Raw genomic sequence first — 8166 nt, 5'->3', positions numbered from 1 at the left:
AGCAACTGCTGGGTTAAGCGAAGATTTCTACAGTCCAGCTTGGCAAAGGTGTCTTTTTTATGCATTACATCTGACACCCAGATTTTTGGCCATAGTGCAAGCTCCCTCTCAACACAGAGGGTAAGCTTATTGTATGTTTTAATATAGAAAATATGACCCACTGTGTAAGGATCATCAAGTACTTCAGGATGTGTGTTTGAAGTATTTTTACTCTTCTTTAGCAAGCGTATTGTAGGTTGTATTTTTTTCTCTTCTGTGGTACCATATTGCAATACTCAAAATAAGAAATTTCTATAATAATAAAAATACGAAATAGTCTACTGAAAACTCATGACAAATAATATTCAAACTTATGAAAATATAGCAAAAAACTTGATACTAACATGCAAATGTGAGAAACAAAGTGACAAGCAGATGGTATTTTCAAGTATAACCAAATCGAGTATAGAGGCATACCAAAGCTTGAGGAAATAAAGTGACAAACGAACATTCACATGTAAATGTTAGAAACAAATGAAAACAACAAATTACAATGGATAATATACATGCAGCTGAGCTTGCTTTTAAGAAGCTTAAGTAGGTTATATGTGAGGCACCAATGCTAGCGCTTTTAGATTTTTTCAGAGTTCATAGTTGAGACCAATGCTTGTGATAGCAGGACCGGGGTGGTGTGCAAGATGGCCACCCATTGACTTTTATAAATAAGAGACTCTCAAACCATGTCAAAGCTCTATCAACTTATAAAAAGGAGATGCTCGCTCTTGAGAAATGAAGACCATATTTGCTCGAAAGATATTTTATAGTTCATACCAACAACAAGAGTCTCAAGTACCTCATGAAACAATATATATCAACCCCACTCCAGAAGAAATGGGTTGCCAAGATGATAGGGTACAACTTTAAGGTACAATATAAGAAAGGACAATGGAACTATGTTGCCAATGCTCTATCCCAGTGATTGGAGGAAGAAAGATTAGAAGCTTTTGTAGTTGCACCAACACTTGTGCTTGCAGAAGGGTTCAACTTAAAAGATTTCTTGCTTAGTGGACTAGGCAAATTTCAAGGTGGCGAAGATGATATGTATCCATTAGAGACCCAATCCATATCGGCTATGGATGGAGTGAAGCAAATAAAGATCCAACCCAATTCAGCCTTGGGCAGACCAGAGTGCGTAACAAAGCAGCCATGGTGGACCTAGATCCAAGGAAGGGTCGGCTGGCCCATATGGGGCCCACCTAGATGTCGACCTCCCTTTAGGTGGTGCTTAGAAGGGCGTACAAGGAAGAAACTCCAAAGAGCCCTTATGTTTTATGAGAGACTCTTGATTTTATGAAAGGCTCTTAGAATTTCTCATTTGTCATTTGTTTTCTCTTGTTTAAGGTGATGGATTTAAGAGCCTTGAGCCTATAAATAGTGACTTATTTTTGTACTTCAGCATATATGAAAGAGCTGAAGCTTCCTCTCACGAATTCATCTCTCTCTCTCTCTCTTGGGTGTGGCCCTCTCTTCTCTTCTCCTCCCTTGGCCCCTAGGCCTTCATCTGTTCAAGTCCTCTCTTTGACCTTATTGTGAGTCCATTCTCTTGACTCATCTCTCTTTCTTAGTATGTTCCAGACCTTACTCAAGTGTGTGGATGATTCCTGATGGATTTGTTTATTCTAAAAACACCAAGGCTACAACCAAGACACTCTTCATCCAAGTGCTCAAGCTGACTCAGTAAACTTGACCTTCTATGGTGGAACAACCTCTCTGCTAAACCAGACCAAGTTACAGCCATGCCAAGTCATAGCAGACCTTCTTAAATACCTCTCCTAAGTCACAGTCAGTCAAACCCACCTTCACCTAGGCTCAAACTCATTTCTACACCCCTTTGATCCAAACCGAATATAGTTAACTAACCCAATTATGTATGCTCTAAATTACAGAATATAGCCAGACTTCCTTAGATCATATCTCCCTAACCAAAATGAGTTTTGATCTCAATTTTGAACCCAAACTTAATATATATGTTTTCAACCTGCCCTAAAAAAATCAGCCCTAAACTACAAACTAGTTAGGAGAAGCAATAGAATTACCAAAACCTACCATCTTATAAATCTCAAACCCCAAAGAGTTAGACCATAAAATTTTATTCAGACCTTTCTATACATGTTTAAAAACTCCATCTAAAAAATCAGCAATTTATGTTTAGTAAATTGGGGGGGAATGCATTTTCTCTAAAGTCTGCTAGAAACAAATAAAACATGTTTTCTATTTTTCTTAATTGGATCTATCCAAATTTTTGTTTGGATCCAATTTGAATCCCATAGGCCCCAAAACTTATCAACTGGATTGGGATGTGTCTTAATCAAACACCGAAAAGTAATCACTTATGCATCCAGACAAATACAAGTGCACGAATAAAACTACCTGACTCATGATTTGGAGTTGACAGTTCTCATATTTACCCTATAAATTTGATGCTACTATCTTTATGGTGAATAATTTGAGGTATTCTCTGATTATAAGAGCCTTAAATATATTTTCTCATAGAAATACTTAAACTTAAGATAGCGTAGGTTGCTAAAGTTCTTTAAGAATTATGGGTTTTTCATTTCTTACCACCTAGAAAAAGTGAATGAAGTGGCAAATGGTTTAAGTAGGAAGACATCAGTTTCAGTCGCCAGTTTGATTAGTCAGAGTTGGAATCTACTGGAAGAGTTCATTAAGTGGAGGCCATTTGCAGAAGAAACCTTGCAGATTTATTGTGCAGGCATGAGAGATTGACCTGAGATCATGAAGCATATAAAACTATGATATATAGATGATCCTGAGTTTGAGTGGATGTGTGAGTCTTCCTAGAAGCCTAACTCGCATCTCCATTAGAAAGAAGATGTGACTATCATGTTCAAAAAAAGATGGTGGGTCCCTAAAGCCCTTAGAGAAGAGTTGCTCACCAAAGGCCACCTGTGTAAGTATTTTGTACACTCAGGAGCACCAAAATGTTCAAGGATTTTTAGAAAACTTTTTGGTGGAATGGAATAAAGTGAGATGTGGCAAATTTTATATATAAATGTCTTATGTACTTACCAGAAGTTGAAGATTGGGCATCAGAGGCTTAGAGAACTACTGCAGCCGTTGGATATTCTAGAATAGAAATGTAATGATATTATGATGAATTTTATAATGTGGCTACCCAAAACCCATCACCAGCATGATGCAATTTAGGTGGTAGTAGATTGTTTGACTAAGAGTGCACATTTTTTGTCAATCCGAACCAATCAGACTTTAAAGAGCTTGGCATAATTATACATAAATGAGATAATCAGATTACATGGAGTATTCCTATTGATAGTGTCAGATATCCTCATTTTATATCACAATTTTGGAATCAACTGTAGAAAAGTTTGGGTACTAGAGTGAAGTTCAGTACGAATTTTCATCCTCAGATGGATGAACAATTAGAAAGAACCATACAAACTCTCAAGAATATGTTGAGAGCATGTACATTAGATTGGGAAGGAGAATAAGATAAGCATATGAAGTTTGCTGAGTTTTTCTATAATAATAGCTATTATGTCAGTATTGGTGTGGTCCCATATGAAGCTCTGTATGGCAAGCCTTGCAAATCTCCTGTGCTGAAATGAAGTTGGTGCTAGGGTAGTATAATCTCCAATGGTGATCTAGTACTACACAGATTAGATGCAACTAATTCACCACTATCTTATTGTAACGTAGAGCAGATAGAAAAGCTATATGGATCAGAGGTATAGGGAGCTCAACTTTATTGTGGGTGATTATGTTTTTGTTTGGGTATCACCATCAAAAAGCATTTTCAGATTCGATAAGAAGAGAAAGCTTAGTCCTCAATCCATGGGTCCCTTTGAAATCCTAGAGAGGATTGGAGAATCAACGTATTGAGTGGCACTTCTACTTCAATATTTTTATATTCATAATATTTTTCATGTCTCGATGTTAAGAAAGTATGTATTAGATCTCTCATATATCATTCAATATGAGATAGTCGATGTACAAGAGAATTTGACAATGCATGAGAGACCGGTGGAGATTGTGCATCGTAGGGAGAATATGCTTCGCGATAGATCAATTCTATTGGTGAAAGTGAATTGACAACATCACATATTGGAGGAGTGTACCTTGGTACCTAAGAACAATATGCGTAAGTGATATCTTCACCTATTTGGTAAGTTCTAATTTTGTGGACAAAATTATTTTAAGGGGTAGGAATGTACTACTAAACATTTTCTAAAACTAAAAAAAAATTAATTAATAAGTTTTTTACGTGAATGCATTTATTTCAAAAGATTTATAGGTATAGACTTATTTTACTTTATTATTATTTAATTAAAGAAGGGATATTGTTGTACTTTGAATCCTAGGAGTGAACCTTATGTTGGATCATGGACCAAATGGAAAGGATTAATAATCCATGCATGGAACCACTTGATGAGTCTAAATTTTAGATAACATTAGTAATTTAGTTTTACCAAGAATACATAGGAGACAAGAGGTAAACTAAGATTAGGAGTTTGATTTTTTTTTTTGAACTCTAAGAAGGGGGGGGGGGGGGGCACCTAGGAAGCTGGATAAAGATAGGAAACCCCAAACTCCTCTATTTAAGAGGTTGAGACTCCTTTTTCTATACTCACATTTTTTGTAAAAGAGAGAGATCAACGTTGGATGGTTTTCTTGAAGTTTTTTTTAGAAAACTTGAATTTTCTTGGTTGATTCTTGTTATATTCTATTTTATGTATTTTGATTCGACCAATCAAATAGATAAATTTATTTTTCTCAAACCATAGACCCACAAATCCTAGAAATTTGTGAAGATGTTACATACATGTAGAAGATCCCAAATCAAATTTCATGCTTGGATGAGTTATGGATTGGGAGATATGCCCTCTACAAGTCGGCACAAAAATTTTGTCCTGACTGTGAGTTTATGGAGATAAAATATTTTATAAAAATTATATATCTTAGAATGCTCATGATCTATAGCTGAGATTTTAAGGTGTGTTAGTCTAGATATAGAATAAAATATGGTTAAAATTTGAGAGGTCGAATTCAAAAGGTTTGAAAATAAAAATTTATGAAATTTGGTCTATAAACTGTCAATTTCAAGAATACGTTTTGTCGAGTAATAAAAACAATACGTGTTTAAGGATTTTTCTCTCTCAATTGGAATCAAATTAAATCCTAGAATTTGTGGGCATGAATCTGACATATCAAGTCACTCATAGTAAAAATCTCATCATCTAATTCTTCTTAGTGTAAACACCCCAAATTTTTCACCTTCACTCACAAGTCCTTTCCTCTTCCCACTGGGACCCGCTCTCTAAATCCTTCAAGAAACCAATTGAATGACATCTGAGCCAGAGCTATTTAGAGCCTGAATTTTGCCCCAAATTCAAATATTTCATACTACAATCAAGATTTACTCTCTATTTTGGCTCAATTTCAGTTATCAATCCTCATCCTTGAATAAGAATGTTCAAATTCTTTGTTTCTCTGCCAAAGGTCTGGGATTTCAAATCTCTCATCCAGGGTTTACCTTTTGCATCTCATTTCATATCATTTTGTATCATTTCATGTCATTTTGTATCATTTCATGTCATTTCATTCATTTCATCGCATCACATCACATTGTATGTCATTTTCGAGGTGCAGTACTCTGATTTTTCAAAACCTTCTAATCCAGATTCGATGTTAAAACCATTCTTTCAAAATCAATTTCAAATACCTGGGTTTTAGATTGATATTTTGCTACTTGTCAACCCCTAGGATATTATATTCTTTTATTTCAAAACATTTTTCTTAAAAAATGATCTGGATTCATTTTAAAATCAATTTTTAACTGATCTTAATTCTCAGATGAGACCCATCTATGTGGTATCACTTCTGGATCCTTCATTTCATCCAGATTTCTCAAATTTCAGAGTTTTAGTTGATTTAGGACTATGTTCTTTTACCTTTTCAACCCTTTTTAAAATTTCATTTTGGTTTTAAATCAGAGGTAGCCTTACCCCTTGCCCATTTCTTTTATTTTGGCCAAAATCTTAGAGTTTCAGTCGAACTAGAACTCTATCACAGAGTTTCAGTCGGATTATGACTCTATCCTTTATTTCTATTTTACCTATTTTTAAGAAAACCTTTCAAAATCCTTCAAAAGAAACCAAAATCTTAGAGTTTCAGTCAGACTAGGACTCTATCACAGAGTTTCAGTCAGATCAGGACGCTATCTTTCATTTCTATTTTCACCTGTTTTCAAGAAAACCTTTCAAAATCTTTCGAAAGAAATCAAAATTTTAGAGTTTTAGTCAAATCAGGACTCTGTTCCAGAGTTTCAGATGGATTAGGACTCTAACCCTGACTTTGTTTTTGAAAAAATCTTTCAAAAACTTCTTCATTTATCCTTCAAAAATCAAAATTTAAAATTTTAGAACTTTATTATAGAGTTTCAAAATTTTAGGACTCTGCCTCAGAGTTTCAGTCGGTCCAGAACTCTATTTTGATTTTATCTTTTTACTTTTATTTTACTTGTTTTTCGAAAAAGATTTAATTCTAAGAGTTTCAAAATTTTTGGACTCTATTCTAGAGTCCCAGTTGATTAAGACTCTAACACTGATTTCGTCTTTTTGTTCATTTTTACTAATCTTTGAAAAGATTTTTCAAAATCAAAATTTAAGAGTTTCAAAATTTCAGGACTCTGTTCCAGAGTTTTAGTTGGTTTAAGACTCTAATTTTCTCAAATTTGTTCTTTGCTTTCATTCTCATCTGTTTTAAAAACTTCTTATCACCTTTATTTTAACATGTTCAAAAACTCAGATGCGGGGCCCACATACCTGGCGCCACATTTGAGAGATTTTTAATTCATCTAGGACTCTAGAGGATTTAGAATTTTTATTTTTACCTTTTGTTTAAAACCCCTTTTGAAAATCTTGTTTTTAACACTTTTATTTTCAGGTTTTAAAAATCATTTTTCTGAAAAATCAAATGGGGCCCACAGTAGGTGGCACCACATTTGAAGAAGTCTAGGCTAGTTCAAGTTTGGTTAGTATCCTAATTGAATTAGAATTTCAAAAAGATCAAAATCGATTTTAAAACCTAACCTTTATTTTCATTTTTTTAAAACCGTGTTTTTAAAACTTGTAATTAGGACTTTTAAAAACCAAATGTGGGCCCACATGGGAGGTGCCACATTTGAGGTTTATTAATACTAATTAGGAGTCTTAATTAGGTTAATTAGGGTTGACTAATTAGTAGTTTAGTTAGTTTATGAAGCTCTAGGAAAACTGCCCCCCTTAATTGAATTAATTAGGAAAAGTTTTGAGAAAATAAAACTCTCTCTAATTAAACCTAATAAAAAGCTATAAATAGAGTGTTATCATCGCAAAATTTTACTTTTGCAAGTCAGACTGACCTTTGAAAAAGATTCTGAAAATAACTCGCCTCCGTTTTAAAATGCGGGATAATTCCGAAGAATGAGACTCGCCTGTCGGTACGAGGTTCAACCGTTCCTGACACCTTTACCAGGGGTAATTGAACCAGTGATCAATTCTATGCTTAGCTTTGCTCAACTTGTCTAAATCGTGTTCTATTTCCTAAATGCATAAAGAATCAGACATGTGCTATGAATTTTCTAAAAAATGCAGATTTGAAAACATGATGTTTACTTAGAATAACTTGAAATACTTGGAAATTCTTGGAGAAGATGTCACTTGGAAAATCGTGAATCATGGTGAAAGAATATTTTTGAGGAAAATGAAAATCGATTTATGAAGAATCCAAGTGTTTTGTGAAAATAGATTTCTGAGGAATTTCAAGTAACTTTGGAAAACTTGATTTCTCTGAATTCAAACTTTAAAATTGAATACATAACTTAGAAAATCTAATTTTGAACTTTGAAAAATACTTGAAATACCATTTAAAAGCTCAGAGTTTCGAGAAAATCAATTTCTGAATAAGACTTAGAAAATTTTGAGAAAATCAATTTCTCTGAATTGAAATTGGAATTTGCAAATGAATGAAATGAATAAATATGGATTTGAAAGACTTGATTTTGAGGAATTGAGAAAACCCTTTTGTATTTTTGAGAAATGCAGTGCATTTTGAAGTTAGCCTAAGAGTGTAGGCTGAATGTGGCTAATATGAAGATCACAAATCTGG

The sequence above is a fragment of the Nuphar pumila genome, chromosome 5 (assembly GCF_984573655.1).
Source record: "Nuphar pumila chromosome 5, dmNupPumi1.hap1.1, whole genome shotgun sequence".
NCBI classification, from domain to species: Eukaryota; Viridiplantae; Streptophyta; class Magnoliopsida; order Nymphaeales; family Nymphaeaceae; genus Nuphar; species Nuphar pumila.
This window is presented reverse-complemented; position numbering follows the sequence as displayed.